At 38.7% G+C, this 17241-nt stretch overlaps 1 protein-coding gene and 1 long non-coding RNA gene across 4 annotated transcripts in view; one reads left to right on the top strand and one right to left on the bottom strand.

Moving 5' to 3' along the window:
- The window catches only part of LOC146525140 (SH3 and multiple ankyrin repeat domains protein 2-like), a 355364-nt gene that overhangs the window by 243905 nt on the left and 94218 nt on the right, over nt 1-17241 (bottom strand). The gene's annotated exons all lie outside the window — the stretch shown is intronic.
- The window catches only part of LOC146525141 (uncharacterized), a 145645-nt gene that overhangs the window by 51050 nt on the left and 77354 nt on the right, over nt 1-17241 (top strand). The window lies entirely within an intron of this gene.

Raw genomic sequence — 17241 nt, 5'->3', positions numbered from 1 at the left:
ACACTGAACTATTCTCACTTGTTGACATTAGATAACAGTTAGAGGTCTAACATAAGTACTAAACACAGACAGAGATTAAATGGTTTTTAGGTAAAACCTTCCCAATGTATAACTTCTTCTTCATTTCATTCATTAAATATTATTTTTCATTTTTAAAAAACTAATCTATGACCTTTTCTTTAACTAAAGAAAACACTTCAACTTGGAAATACAAGCAAACACCCTGTAAGTCAAAATCTGAGGGTTATAGTTCAACATAGGAAATGATCATGCTAAGATGATTCCACTCTACTTCTTTTCAGAGTGCCAGCAAGATACAATATTTAACAAGATGACTTTTCAAACATCTGTCTGTTTAACTGCGACTGCTGCAAAAACAAAAACCAAACAAACAAAAAGAAAAAACCCAAACCTGGACTCTGTCACGGGTTCATAACTCAGGCCTGCAGTGTGAGAGCGAAGTGCTCTAATAGGGTGATATGGTACTACAAGGTCATTAAGATAAGATGGGGCCTGATTATTTAAGACCTTGTATGTGAGGAGCAGGATTTTGAATTCTGGATTTAACAGGAAGCCAATGAAGGGAAGCCAAAACAGGAGAAATATGCTCTCTCTTTCTAGTCCCTGTCAGGACTTTTGCTGCAGCATTTTGGATTAGCTGAAGGCTTTTCAGGGAGTTTTTAGGACTTCCTGATAATAATGAATTACAGTCGTCCAGCCTGGAAGTAATAAATGCATGAACTAGTTTTTCAGCGTCACTCTGAGACAGGATATTTCTAATTTTAGAGATGTTGCACAAATGGAAGAAAGCAGTGTTACATATTTGTTTAATATGTGCATTGAAGGACATGTCCTGGTCAAAAATGACTCCAAGGTTCCTCACAGTGTTACTGGAGGCCAAGGTAATGCCATCCAGAGTAAGAATCTGGTTAGATACCATATTTCTAAGATTTTCAGCGCCGAGTACAATAACCTCAGTTTGATCTGAATTAAGAAGCAGAAAGTTAGCGGCCATCCAAGTCTTTATGTCTTTAAGACATTCCTGCCTAATTGGTGTGTGTTATCTAGCTTAGAGAAAGCTGGGTGTCATCAGCAGTGAAAATGTATGCTATGTCTTCTAATGATGCTGCCTAAGGGAAGCATGTATAATGTAAACAGAATTGGTCCTAGCACTGAACCCTGTGGAACTCCATAATTAACCTCAGTGTGTGAAGAGGACTCTCCATTTACATGCACAAATTGGAGTCTATTAGATAGATATGATACAAACCACTGCAGCGCAGTACCTGTAATACCTACAGCATGTTCTAATCGCTCTAATAGGATATTATGGTCGACAGTATCGAACGCTGTGCTGAGGTCTAGCAGGACAAGCACAGAGATGAGTCCACTGTCAGAGGCCATAAGAAGATCATTTGTAACCTTCACTAAAGCTGTTTCTGTGCTGTGATGAGCTCTGAAACCTGACTGAAACTCTTCAAATAAACCATTCCTCTGCAGATGATCTGTTAGCTGTTTGACAACTACTCTTTCAAGGATGTTTGATATGAAGGTTGGAGACTGGCCTATATTTAGCTAAGACTGCTGGGTCTAGAGATGCTTTTTAAGCAACAAGATGTGTGTTTAGAATCCTTGTCTTTTTTGAATCCCCTATCGGGTCCAAGTTTCAGCTGTCTAGCTAATTTGAGGTGAAGTTGAAGAATCTGAAAGTAGTCCTTTTTATTATTTAATCCACTTTGTTCAATGTCCTTGTGCCACTGGTAGTAAAAGAGCCCCACAGGATGATTCTTCTACCACCATTCCTGACAGCTGGTACAGTCTATTTGAAAACTATTTGTAATTTGCAGTTATTTAGAAATATAGAATCTTAAGCAGCACCTTAATGAGTGTATATTTATATTTGTATATATTTAAACAAATACCGGTATATAATTTTGACCCTGTGCAGATTATAGAAAATCCAAAATAAATTGTACCCACCCACTCATCAAGGATATATGTTGTACAATCATGGAAAAAGAACAGTGCAAAGAAACCATGAAAAGCCCAAAATGACTTTGACATTGACGGCTATGATGAGTGTACATATCCGACCATATATGCCCATTAGCTGAGATGTCCCGGATTTGATGACACTGCAGGTAACAATAGATAAAGCTGCCATTTTCAGTGACATGTGTAATGGATAGATTTGCCTTTTCCCAGATTTCTTGAGTTTGTATTCCCACTCGTGATAACAGATAACTCTACATTGTATTCCTTGAGGATTTGAGAAATGTTATTAACAAAGAAGGATGAAAATGGGTGAGAAAAGATGAAGAATCAAGGTGTGACAGTTAAAAAATGCCAGTTTTATATCAGTTCGAAAAGCAACTCCTGATTTTGTTTTTGCACATTTTCATTTCAGCCTCCTGCTGCGGACTTTATTCTGTAATGTGTATAATTTCCTCCCATGCTTTTCCAGTCAGCATGTGGCCAATTACAAATGCACTCGAAGTGTCACGTAACATGTGTCATGTTTGAGCATTCAAGTACTGCTTCATAGATAATTGGCAAACCTTCTGGAGGAAACCTGGTCTTGTTAGGAGAGACGGCATCCATCCCACTTTGGATGGAGCAGCTCTCATTTCTAGAAATATGGACAAATTTATTAAACCCCCCAAAATATGACTATCCAGAGTTGGGACCAGGAAGCAGAGTTGCAGTCTTACACACCTCTCTGCAGCTTCTCTCCTCCTGCTACCCCCCCAAAAACCCATCTCCATAGAGACTGTGTCAGCTTCCAAAAAGACATAAAACAAACTAAAAACCAGCAACAAACAACTTAAACATAAACAATTACAAAGAAAGAACAATACAGTATCCACATCTGAACCAAAGAGTAAAACAGTGAAATGTGGATTATTAAATATTAGGTCTCTCTCCTCCAAGTCTCTGTTAGTACATGACTTGATAATTGATGAACAAATTGATTTACTCTGCCTTACAGAAACCTGGTTGCAGCAGGATGATCATGTTAGTTTAAATGAATCAACACCCCCGAGTCATTCTAACTACCAGAAATCTCGAAGCACAGGCCGAGGGGGAGGTGTGGCAGCAATTTTTCACACCAGTCTATTAATTAATGAAAGACCAAGACAGACTTTTAATTCATTTGAAAGCCTGATGCTTAACATTGTCCACCCCAGCTGTGAAACTCAGAAACCAGTCTTACTTGTTATCATCTATCATCCACCTGGGCCTTACACAGAGTTTCTGTCTGATTTCTCAGACTTTATATCTAATTTAGTTCTGAGCTCAGATAAAATAATTATTGTGGGTGATTTTAACATCCATGTAGATGCTAAAAATGACAGCCTCAACATGGCATTTAATCTGTTATTAGACTCAATTGGTTTCTCTCAAAATGTAAAAGAACCCACCCACCACTTTAATCACACTCTAGATCTTGTTTTAACATATGGCATAGAAACTGAACATTTAACAGTGTTTCCTGAAAACCCTCTCCTGTCTGATCATTTCCTGATAACATTTACATTTACAATAATTGATTACACAGCAGTGGAGAGTAGACTTTATCAAAGTAGATGTCTTTCTGAAAGCGCTGTAACTAAGTTACATGTATATAGGAATGTAATCCACCCACTGTTATCATCTTCAATGCCCTGTACCAACAAAGAGCAGAGCAGCTATCTGAACGCTACCCCAACAGAGGTCGATTATCTTGTTAATAATTTCACCTCCTCACTACGTACGACTCTGGATACTGTAGCTCCTGTGAAAACTAAGGTCTCTAATCAGAAGTACCTGACTCCGTCGTATAACTCTCAAACACGTACCCTAAAGCAGATGACTCGTAAGCTGGAGAGGAAATGGCGTGTCACAAATTTAGAGGATCATCATTTAGCCTGGAGAAATAATTTGCTGCTTTATAATAATAATAATGGATTGGATTTATATAATAATAAATTCATAATTATGGAGTTCCACAGGGTTCAGTGCTAGGACCAATTCTGTTTACATTATACATGCTTCCCTTAGGCAGCATCATTAGAAGACATAGCATAAATATTCACTGCTATGCAGATGACACCCAGCTCTATCTGTCCATGAAGCCAGATAACACACACCAATTAGTTAAACTGCAGGAATGTCTTAAAGGCATAAAGACCTGGATGGCCGCTAACCTTCTGCTTCTTAATTCAGATCAAACTGAGGTCATTGTACTCGGCGCTGAAAATCTTAGAAATATGGTATCTAACCAGATTCTTACTCTGGATGGCATTACCTTGGCCTCCAGTAACACTGTGAGGAACCTTGGAGTCATTTTTGACCAGGACATGTCCTTCAACGCACATATTAAACAAATATGTAAGACTGCTGTCTTCCATTTGCGCAACATCTCTAAAATTAGAAATATCCTGTCTCAGAGTGACGCTGAAAAACTAGTTCATGCATTTATTACTTCCAGGCTGGACGACTGTAATTCATTATTATCAGGAAGTCCTAAAAACTCCCTGAAAAGCCTTCAGCTAATCCAAAATGCTGCAGCAAGATTCCTGACAGGGACTAGAAAGAGAGAGCAGATTTCTCCTGTTTTGGCTTCCCTTCATTGGCTTCCTGTTAAATCCAGAATTCAAAATTCTGCTCCTCACATACAAGGTCTTAAATAATCAGGCCCCATCTTATCTTAATGAGATACTTAATGAGATTGTAGTACCATATCACCCTATTAGAGCACTTTGCTCTCACACTGCAGGCCTACTTGTTGTTCCTAGAGTATTTAAAAGTAGAATGGGAGGCAGAGCCTTCAGTTTTCTTCTGTGGAACCAGCTTCCAGTTTGGATTCGGGAGACAGACACTATCTCTAATTTTAAGATTAGGCTTCAAACTTTCCTTTTTGCTAAAGCATATAGTTAGGGCTGGACCAGGTGACCCTGAATCCTCCCTTAGTTATGCTGCAATAGACGTAGGCTGCCGGGGATTCCCATGATGCATTGAGTTTTTCCTTTCCAGTCACCTTTCTCACTCACTATGTGTTAATAGACCTCTCTGCATTGAATCATATCTGTTATTAATCTCTGTCTCTCTTCCACAGCATGTCTTTTATCCTGTCTTCCTTCTTTCACCCCAACCAATCACAGCAGATGGACCCGCCCCTCCCCGAGCCTGGTTCTGCCGGAGGTTTCTTCCTGTTAAAAGGGAGTTTTTCCTTCCCACTGTCACCAAAGTGCTTGCTCATAGGGGGTCATATGACTGTTGGGTTTTTCTCTGTATGTATTATTGTGCGATCTACTTGAGCACCTTGAGGCAACTTTTGTTGTGATTTGGCGCTGTATAAATAAAATTGAATTGAATTGAATACTGTGTGAATAAAATTGTACTACAATAAAGACACAAAAGACAAGTCACAACAGATGTTTAGAGCATTTTTGATCATTAGATTGTATGTGACACAGCTTTAATTTCATGGGAACCAATCTGTGCTGCACTTGTTGCCGACAGTTTATATATAGTGTTGTGTTTGCCCCCTTTATGATTTCTTAAACTTTTCCATACTTTTAAATCAAACTTAAATATTTCAGGTCATCAAACAATTTTATTATTAAAGAACGATAACCTGAATAACCACAAACTGCATTTTTTAAAGGAAAAATGTCAAACCTACCTGTCCTTATGTGAAAAAGTAATTTCCCCCTCATCACATTTTTATTTCATTTCATTTTTTGGAAACCTGAGTTCCACTAGCCACATCCAGGCTTGATTGCTGGCAGACCTGCTGAATAAAGAAATCACATGAAAACGTGCCAAAGAGAAGTTGGCTAAAAAATGTCAGAAAGCAACACAAACACAATCTGAAGAACCTCCTGAGAAGCAAATGTTTGACTTGCAAAACCATTTTAAGTACACACTGTACCAAGACGTCCGGTTTTCAGCTATCTGCTCTTTGGAAATCACCTTTTTGTTGAAAAAAAATACTAATTTGTACCTTTCAGACTGAGCTATCTTTGGTGTTGACAGGTCGCTGCGGCGCAGCAAGGATAGAATTTGAAATCGGTCCTTTGTTAGCTTCTGTTATATGTCAACAAAGCACTGACTCATTTCTAGAGTTGCCATTTTAAGCTTCAATGATTCATAGGTCAGTTTGAAGTGGTTCAATTTTTTTTTTTAATTGCTCTAAAAATTAGAAGAAAACCAAGGAGTGGACTGAGAAAACAGAGAGGAGCTTCCAATCAAAAAAACTTTAAACGACCTTCAGAAAACCTGGAGACGTTTTTCTCAAGACCACTTTCAAAAATGGCAAGACCAACAACCTGCAAATGGAGGAAATGTCGAACTCTTGTTACAATTCATTCATTTTGTGGGCAAAATAGGTGCAATGATCACACCAAAAGCAAAAAGTGCAAACCTAAAAGAGGTGAAGGAGATCTTAAGGGAAACAGCAACACCCTTCAAATCCTTAAAGATTCCTAAAACCTCTGTTTGCTTATTCACAGGACGAACGACACTGAATCGATTAAAACAAGATTTGGAGTCCAGATTTTACAGAAAAATTTCAATTTAGCAGTCTGTTACCTGTAACCTAGGCTCGGCTGGCTCATCCAACAAGACTATCAGCTCATAAGTGAATCAAAAAACAAAGAAAAGTCCCAACTGTTGGAGTGGTTACTCAGTGTTCAATTATGGTAGGGAAAGCAACACTGGCTGAAACTGAGAAATAAAAGAAAGAATTGCTACGGAGCTTCTGATTTTAACCAAACCTGTGCAAATTATTAATCATAACAGGCCACAAGCTCACACATAACCACACAAACAGTACGATTATCGGAGGAAACACAGTCCTCTCATGCAGGGTTTAACTTCCAGTCTCCAACATGAATCCTAATTCTGTGTTTTTAAAAAAGGCAACTGAGGAAATAATCTCTTGATAATTATCAACTGATTTCCATGATAATTAATTTATAGCCAATTCTTTTTCAACAACACCACCAACAGATCAGACATGCTGGAAAACATGTTGCCTCAAACATCTCCATGGCGATCATTATGTCATGGCTGAAGCTAAACTGCACGTTAAAAAACTAAACCTGACACTTTTTCCTTTTATTTATTTACACAAGCGTGCCCGCACACACACACACACACACACACACACACACACAGAAGGGGTTATTTTGAGGACTGTGCATAATCCGGTCGTTAAGTGATGACGTGACGAATCCTACTTCCGGGCCTAAGGTAGTCTGCGTTTAATATGGCTTTTGTGTTGTTAACATGTTTAATGTTTTGTATTTTCTTCTATTTAATCTCAAAAAGCTCCTAAAACAGTCAGTGATCACTGTTGACCTCCCTCGGCTTTTATTACCGCTAATCATTTATTTAAGCTCAGTTTTTAAAACCTTAGGATGTAACTACAGCCCAGCCCATGCAGCAGTATATGAATGATTAACCTCGTATTGTGGATGGATTATCTCAGTTGTTCTCCTGGCTGAAGTTTGGTCCTTTTACAGCATCCTGCCATGCGATTACATTTGTTCCTGACCACCGAGAACACTCACGTTAACTTTTATCGAGTGGAAAAAAAGTTAGCTTGTTTTTATTATGCTAACATAGCTGTGTCGCTAGCGGTCACGTAGCACATCATTATATACCAGCTAGCCAAACTTCAGTAACCCTACAAATGTCACTGCTGTTTAGTTTTCTGTCTTCATTGATGTTGGAAGTGATAACAGAGCTGTACGTTTTAATTTGTTTCCAAAACCCCGCAGTCAGGACATGCTATATTGTATTTAGATGGAAGCTAGCGAGCTAACTTCCTGCTAACTTCTAACTCCGTTAAATGTCATAAATTCCGTTTTCATGGATGCCTGGATGTTAAACTCAATTGTTACACCTGGTAGAGCAGAACGCTGATCATTTTATTAAAGATGAAAGACTTTAGACAGTTTTTCAACTCTCAGTAATGCCATAGTGATTGTTTGATATATGGACCTGCAGCGGAGTTTAGGCCCAGACACGGCTAGTGACGTCAGACTTAACAACCGGATAGTTTCGGCAGTTCAGTTGTCTGTATGATATTTTAAATGACACAAGAATGTATTGTGAAGAAAGTTAAATGAGCCAAAGATACTGTAACTAAGGATACAGTATAGTGACCAACAGGTAGTGTTCCTGGGACATTACAAGGCAATGTCCTTTACTAAGAATGTTCTGTTAATGTGCAGTGTAACGTCACCAAATGTTCTGCAAACCCAATGCAGAACATCCTGAATGTCTCCTGAAACAACATACAATTTAAGAAACTCTACATTACATTTTCTTTTCTCAAAATATTACATTTCTTGCTGGGTATAACAATTGTCACAAAGCCTTTTCTCGTCATCTCCGAACAATGCTTTCTATCACAAAGACTTTCTTGGAGTTTTTAAGTACCTGAGAGAACATGCAGAGTTCGGTAATGAACACATTAATTTGTTTTGATTTGCATGACTTGAATATTCATCTGAAAAAGCAAGAAAAACAAGGCGAGAGGAAGCCCAAAGAGCAATGTTCTCTGCGGCTGAAATGTCTGTGACACAAATAGATTAGGGGTATGCTGATCACCTGTGAAACTAAAACATGGAGTTAGTGCTCGGAGCCATTAGAGCAGAAGAAATGCATTAAATACACTTTCTGCAAACAGTTTTAATTGCTCTTTGAATTAAATTTAGCAGAGGTTTTCTTTCACTGTCAATCAAGGGCACACATTCCTTTATTTTAGTGTCTGCAGTATTTGAAGGGCAGGGAGAGCTTAGGATGTCTTCATTGTTATCTTTGCGGTTGACCAGTAGGCCATGAAAAGGGAAGTCATGATGGCGGATGGTTGCACTCATCAGCTGGGTGACTTTCCTTTGCTGTGAGAGAAAGACTGCTATCCTACCAGCTCAGACAAATATTAAATATTAAAACCAACCATCTGAGTTTCACCTACTGTACATACTTAAATTAGTGTAAAAACAATAACATCAGCTGCTGCTGTCATGATGGAGTGCTACTTACACTAACCACACACTGTAAATGAGCCAGTAGAGAACGTTTTCCTGTGCAACTGACACAGAGGCCAAACATGAAACAAGAATACAGTATTTCTCACTGACAAACTGAGCTTTAGGAAACTCATTTACACTCCATTAGCTTGAAGTCGTGTGCTTGTGCTGGAAGCCTTTTTCCTATTTGAACCTTCTACCTAACTGCGCATGACAGACAGCTGGATTCAAACAGACTTTGTTTCTATTACAGTCTCAAATATAGAGATTTGTAGCTGCTTTCCCTTGGCAATGGTCATAACCATGAAGTTTTAGTTGCAAACATTTTAAAATGACAAACTAACCTTTATAATCATGTCACGGTTTGCACTGGCAGACCATGTGGAGGGGGGAAGAAGACACAAATGTAGACACTTGGAACAAACTATAATTTAACAAAAGGCAAGCTGTTTGTTTGTGGCTGGGAAAAGGTACAAAACAAAAGGCAGACGCACACTGAGGCGAAACTAACCAGAACTAAACTGGGAAAAACTAAATGCTAAATCCTCCCTTAGTTATGCTGCAATAGGCGTAGGCTGCTGAGGGATTCCCATGATGCTTTGAGTATTTCTTCTTCACTCACTATGTATTAACAGACCTCTCTGCATTGAATCATATCTGTTATTAACCTCTGTCTCTCTTCCACAGCATGTCTTTATCCTGTCTTCCTTCTCTCACTCCAACCAATCACAGCAGATGGCCCCGCCCCTCCCTGAGCCTGGTTCTGCTGGAGGTTTCTTCCTGTTAAAAGGGAGTTTTTCCTTCCCACTGTCGCCAAAGTGCTGCTCATAGGGGGTCATATGATTGTTGGGTTTGTTGGGTATATAAGAAGCTTTGTTTAACCCTCCACTGCTGGATAAACTAATAAGACGACTAAGTCAGCAGTACTTACAGGCTGCATGGTTAAAAACAAACAAAAAACAAACAAACAAAAGTTTCAAAAAACCAGGATAATCCTTAGACATCTACAAATAAAACACTTTTGGGTTTTTTTGTTACTTTTATCCGCCCCTTACCAGAGGGTCACTCTATTTGATTTTATATTGGCTCTCGATTATCTGGGCTTGTGACTACCACAAAAAGTACATGACACATGACATTGTGACTGTGCAGCCAGTCTACAGCAGACACTGAAATGCTGCTGTAGTAAATAAAAAAAATGAAAACATTTTTCAGCAAGACTTTTCAGATGTAAATTTGAAAACAGGAACATTTCTGTTATCTGATAGTGTTTTACTCAATTACTGCGGTGTAGAGTGAATGGCCACGGGGGAGGTCTTTATTAGCAGAAAAAGCTGTTAAATATCTTTGGCCCTCTTTCAAATTTTCCAAACCCATTAGAGTCAATCCCGGGCCAATTCTGAGCCCCGGGCCTAGTGTAGACCAGTGTTTCTCGTGGTCTACAGTGAAATCATTTGGAGGACTACTTCTGCGCAGTCCTACAAAATCCTAACTGTGCATTGCTGGAAGTAGATGACAGATGTGTCTGATGAATGCTGATTGGTTGACAAGTGGGCCAGAATAGGAAAGGGAGCAACAGCAGAGTTCAATGGCAATGTGAGAATCGTCATCAAAAAAAATCTGAATGAAAAGTGCAGAGAGTAGACGTAAGATGACAATATAAGCCAGAAGCACTGCTATGGCAAGAGCAGGAAAAATGAATACATAAAAAACTGAAACAAAAGTATCTAAGAGAGCAGGATGGCTTTGAATTAATTAGTTCATTAATCAATCAAAAAGTGAGGCTGAATTATTTCCAGCTAAAAAAGATTGAGGTTCATAATTCTGTTTCCACTGAGATACCAGTAAAGTAAGAGTAGTAGTAAAAACAAGGTTACCATTAGTATTCAGTTTAAATATGTGCATTTTGTAAGATAGCCTTTGTTTGTTGGGGGTGGCTGTAGCTCAGGCGGTCGCACACGTCATCTGCTAATCCGAAGGTTGGTGGTGTAATCCCAGTCTGCACGCCGAATGTCCTTGGGTAGGATACTAACCCCAAGTTGTTCTCTGATGCATCCATCGGAAACACAGAAAAACAAACGCTTGTATGAATGGGTGAATGAGACTTGAAGACTGATTATCTTATGTTACAGTGAAACACACTGGGCCTCTTTCACAAGCGGATTTAGAAGTCCCTGCAAATCCCACTTTTCCTTGCTTTTCCAGCTTGACAATGCAGCATTACTCCAAGCATTGGCATTCAATTCAATTTTATTTATATAGCGCCAAATCACAACAACAGTCGCCTCAAGGCGCTTTATATTGCACTTTGGTGACAGTGGGAAGGAAAAACTCCCTTTTAACAGGAAGAAGAAGATGTAGATGATCTGGTCTACCTCCTAAGCTACAGCCACCCTAACATGTTGAAAAAGAGCATGAACACAAGGACATCCCAGGTTAAAGGTTCTAAAGAGGCTGCTTTGCATTTCTACAGTAAGGGTTAGGGTTGGGTCAGACCAGGGGTCGGCAACATGCGGCTCCGGAGCTCTTTAGTCTTTATACTGCGGCTCCATGGTTTGGGAAAATAAATTGTAAGTTTTTAGCTGAAGTGTATTTTATTTGTGTTAGTTCTTTTTTAACTTGTAGTTCTAAAAGTTCTGGAAGATTATCATGATCTTTAAATATAAAAATAAAATGATATTTTGTTATTTTTTGTCGCTCAAAATAAGAGTCACACTCGCGGAAGCCGGTATTACCCCCCCCTCCAAACGCCACATATTTATCGAGACTTTCAATCCCAGGTAGGCCAAGTATGGAGAAATGTAAGAATGTCGCTATTCGGATCCACATACATATGTGAGCAGTACGGAGCCCCGCAGGGGACATGGGAGAAAAAAAATTAAGACGGACTTTTGCGAGATCTCACAAAAGTTTTGGCCACCTTCTTCGGAGGCTGCCAGCTTGAAGCCGACCGGGAGGTCGAGGCACGATGTGAAAGCGGTGTTCCTCCCGGCTGTAGTAGGTCTCGACCTCCCGTTAGCTTCGAGCTAGTGGGTGTCAGATCTCCGAAAACGTCGGAGCACTTTTGCAAATATGTGATGTCTTGTAAACCGAGCAGGTATCTGATGTTTACACAACTACATTCACGCCTCAAAATATCTTAAAAGTGTATTTTGTGACCCAGAAAGAGTAAAATTACAACTAAGTAGCTGCCGCCATTGTTGGAATTTAACTTTTGCAAATCTCGCAAAAGTCCGTCTTAATTTTTTTTTCTCCCATGTCCCCTGCGGGGCTCCGTAATTCTCCACCATGAACTATGATAAAAACAAAAAATGCTCACGCCTCACAGATGACAGCTTTCAGTCCTGTGTAAAGATGAAGTGACTTCGTACAGCCCGGTCTGCAGACGCTGTGCACAGAGGTTCAGGAGCAGAAGTCTTGTTGTAAACATATCACAGCAGACCCGACGCTGTTTGCATGAACACGCTTTACAGCTTCTCTTTATTGACCACTTTTCACACACGGTTGCTGTACACATACAGCTGGCTTTAGCTTTCCAGCACACAGCCTGACACATAACACAACAGCAGAGAGAGCACAGACTGTAAGGCGGCGAGGCGTGATTGCGGCACTGCAGGCCACGCCCCGCCATACACATTAACCAGGTAAAATAAATATTTATGCAGATATTTTGAATATTTATTATTCCTTTTTTAGGAGCGTAGTGCTGTTTTCCATTTATTTTTAAAATTCAGGTCAAGGCTCTGCTACACGCTCCGAAGGTCCAAAGGTGATATAAGGATACGTGGATAATTTAAGTTCAGCTTTTTAATTCATTTAAAAGAGACCTTCAACTGGATGTTTTTCTTTTTTGTTATAATTTTTTAAGAGTTTCTTTGTAGCACTTCATGAATTTCATGAGCAAACCACTATAGTTGTTTATACAAAGCATAACGGTAAAAACAATGTAAGCAGTGTTATCTTCATTTTAGATGTCAAAAAGTATTTGCGGCTTACACGATGTCATTAAATAGAGTCACAACCAGCAAAGGTACAGATCTGACGTCATCATAAGATGACACAACATCAGGAAGAAAGTTAATTAACAAAGAAATATCCCAAAGATATTTTGGGTGTTGTTGTTTCAAAGAACCCATCAGCATTAATTAGCCTCAGGTGAGTACATCTGCCAGCAGCACATGTCATACGTACAGGTGAAATCAGTGGTTGTTGACACCTAATTAACACCAATATTTATGTAAGTTCTTAAGCTGTACAGTTCGTCTAATTTACAATAAAACTTTTATTAACTTTTATTATTCAACCTTCAGAACCTGTCAATTACAACTAATATAAGACAGAGTCTACTATTTAAAATGAAACATGATCAGTTTATACATAAAAGCTTTGTCTAAATGTGGCTTAGTGCAATTATCTGTCAAGATACTAACGTCACATTTTTGATTTGTAGTTAAGCTTTTCTGTAGCATCAGAAGTTCATCATTTAACTAAGCACGCCACATTAGCTCTTTATTTATCAACTATCAATTTTGAAGACTTTTACCATAGTATCAGTATGATAGAAAGTAGAGGTGGAAATCACCCGATACCCTACAACTATAAATCATTTATTTTGGTTAAGTACTGCAGTAAAATGTATATTGATTTCTCATCTTTTTTTTTTTTTAGCTGCACATTAAATCCTTAAGCTCACATTTGTCAGTAAGATAAAGTTATCTCTCTTCAGTTATTTATTCACTTGACTGCCAAATGAGCACACCAACACTATCTGCCATAAATATTGCCATAAGAGAAAATCTTATCAGGAATCTGATCATAATCTTATCAGGAGACCTGTGCAATCATCAGATCCATGACTTTGTAGCTTCGAGGTAGTTTTGTGAAATTAACCATGTGCAGTACTGGATGATTAATCGGTTGAGCTGTTTTAATGATCGATTACTCAGGTAATGATATCTCATGATGGTGGTGCATGAGATATCCCCCAGGTATTTTATTTCCCTGTTGATACAAAGCCACCACACAAAATAATGCAATAACAAGTAGTATTGAGGCTGTGGCTGTTGGGAAAGGCCATGTGTAATTTTCAGTGGTTTATAAATACTTTGACCCAAACTTTGTAACAAAATCAGCAACCATGGACTCATCTAAGCAGCTTTGTAGTTGTCTTAAAACTTGACTAACAGATTCTTCCATCAGACTCTTTTTAATGTCTTTAAGAAATAGTAGCTGGCATTCACAGAGAAGATCAAAGTGGTCAAAGAAACCAAGGAGACTTTTGGAAAGAAATGGTTGCAGGTTTGCTAAAAAGACAAATTAGCTTCAGATGCAGAAAGAACTGACTGCATGAGCAGGAGTGTCAATCTGGGGGCTGGAACCACAGTAATAAATAAAACTGCTGTTAAAACTACTTTAAACGATGTGACTGGACTGCAGTTTGTTAAACAGTGGGCCTGAGCCTGAAGCAGACTGATAATGGCCCAATATATGGAGTGGATTCAGTTAAAAGCTAAGCAAGGACTGAAGTACTAGAAGGGCAGAAGTTACTACACACACACACACACACACACACACACACTGTCTTTTAAAAGTAATGTAAAAAGAGGAAATCTTAAGCTTTAAACTGTACGGCCCTGTCAGTCTCGGGTATTTAGTGGTACATTGCACATCGAGTCACACCCACCACATGTATGCACTCACACGTTCATCAGTATAATTGTTATTAATCTACATCCTGTTGCTTTAATCAGCACAGAAGAAATCCACATCCACATTCAGCAGCTCGTCTGTGTTTTTCACTTTGTGTTCTAAGCTTCTCAGATAGACCAATGCTGTTACAGACAAAAAAACTACAGCAATAGTGGTCGTTACTTAAAGCATGTTAAACAGCAGAAAGGTAAGCAGAGATGAGAAAAATCCACTATTTTATTATTTTATAGCCATCTAATGTGCCTTTCTGCATTTCTTCTTGCCTTAAGGATTAAAGACCTACATATAGACCTAAATAAAACATGTTTAGGTCTATATGTCCATGTATAACATGTATATAACACCACTTGCAACGCAGGAGGTCTTTGTTTGTTCTTCACGTTTACCAGAGGCTTGGGAGCTTGTCTTAGTAAAAGTTCACAGTATCTTAGCTGTTCCTAGGGCTATGCAGCTATAACGTGCAGTGGCCCTGCCTGTCGTCAAAGTAAAACACAGAAAAAAACATTTTGCAAGCCTTCACTAATTCCAACAGAAATTCCTATAGCATAGATGATTACATATAAATATATGCGGTGGCCCCTAGAGACAAAGCACGTAGCAACTCCAAAACACATTTCTAGCATGAACTGAACTTCCAAACAGAGCTACTAGATCACTTAAATTACACAATTGAAAGCATATGTGTATTGTTTGTGTATTTATACACAAGTACTCATATATATTCAAATAATTTAAAAAAAATTAAAAAAGTTAATTTACCTGTTACTACCACACACCAAATGCTTCTGCGTTTTTACGTGATTTGAAGTTTGTATGTGCTTTGTCTGTAGGGGCCACCGTAAATATACTTTTATTCATTCACTCCACATAAAATGTAATAAATAAATCATATAATATAAAAAACAACTATTCACATTCCAACTTTTAACTATTTAAATTTTCAGCTTTTTCCTTTTGAACAAACTTAACGTGAAACAACACAAAACACTGCAAACCACAACACAATTAAATATAAATTAAAATATGAAAACAAAAAGAAGATGCATATTCTCTGTCATATGGACCTGCATGAATAAACTTTCTGAATCCTTTATCATCTGCAACTGAAAATAGTTGTGGATGATTACTATACCTTTCTAATGTGACGTTGTTGTCGCTGTCTCTCTCTCTCTCTCTCTCCCTCCCGCTCTGTTCCTGTGCTACTACGAGTGCAACTACCGCCCCTCCCCCCTCTGCCCAGCACGAGGCTCGCGTGCGGAGTGAAGCGGACAAAAAGTGCAAGAGAGAGAGGGTGAGAGAAAGAAAAGAAAAAACCACGAGCTGGCTCGCGTCGTTCACTTCAAAGAGCCGCTCTAAGAGCCATTTCGTTCACGACTAACACATCACTAGCGGACGCTGTACTGGTCTGTTGTGGTGAAGAGAGAGCTGAGTGTAAAAGAGATGCTCTCAACCTACCGGTCGATCTACAAATACAAATTTTATTTGTCACATACACAGTACAACATATAGTGAGAATGCAGTGAAATGCTTGTGTCCAGAACTGCAGACAGGCTGCGGACGCAGCCGCGGGTTCTAGCATGGGGGTCTAGCCAGGACCCTTACTGGCGCCACCGGGCATCACAACAGCTGCTCATCTCACTGAGCCAAACCAGTTCTCAGTTCTCTTCACCCCTACCCTCACCTATAGTCACGAGCTGTGGGTAGTGACTAGAGATGGCACGATACCACTTTTTTATGTCCGATACCGATATCATAAATTTGGATATCTGCCGATACCGTAATGAATCTGATATGAATCCGATACAGTGTTTTTTAATCAATAAAATGTTTTTTTTAATATCTTGCTGCTTTTTGTATAAGTCCATACTCAAGTAAAAAAAACAAAACAAAACTAAAGCTATTCTGTTATACCTGTATGCAAAAAATACACTACACCCGCAATATTTCACAGTTCAGCGATACTGATCAATCTAATAAACTTAAACCTGCTCCATCCTTCCTATTCTGGTATTTTAAAGAGTAAGCAACCTAACCAATAGGGCTCTAAAACTCCTAGCAAAAAAAATAAAATAAATAAAAATAGGGAACCACCTACCCTCCACCTCATGATGCTTAATTGAAGTAATCAACTTTAATTTGATGCAGTGTGAAAAATGTATTAATTAAAAATTAAAATAAATTATTTTTCAAGAATAATTAAATAGATTCAACATCTTTCTTCAACAGAATTGCAGACTGCACAGATGGTATCTTCCCAAAGGAAAAAGTGGTATATAGGGTATATTAGACTTAATAGTTACTATATACAGTAATGGACTTCTATACATTTTACATCAGATTAAAACTTTGGGTGTAAGATTCAGATAATTATTTATGAAAAGCTCGACATTTTAAATGAGAATAAGAAAGAAAAGTATGTCTTTGTGCCCCCTTTTCCCTGTTCATGCCCTATCGGCCCCCCTGGCTAAACTTTGCTAGATCCGCCCCTCCACAGTTACAGCCGTCA

Source organism: Neolamprologus multifasciatus, chromosome 1, assembly GCF_963576455.1.
Source record: "Neolamprologus multifasciatus chromosome 1, fNeoMul1.2, whole genome shotgun sequence".
Classification (NCBI taxonomy): Eukaryota; Metazoa; Chordata; class Actinopteri; order Cichliformes; family Cichlidae; genus Neolamprologus; species Neolamprologus multifasciatus.
This window is presented reverse-complemented; position numbering and strand designations above follow the sequence as displayed.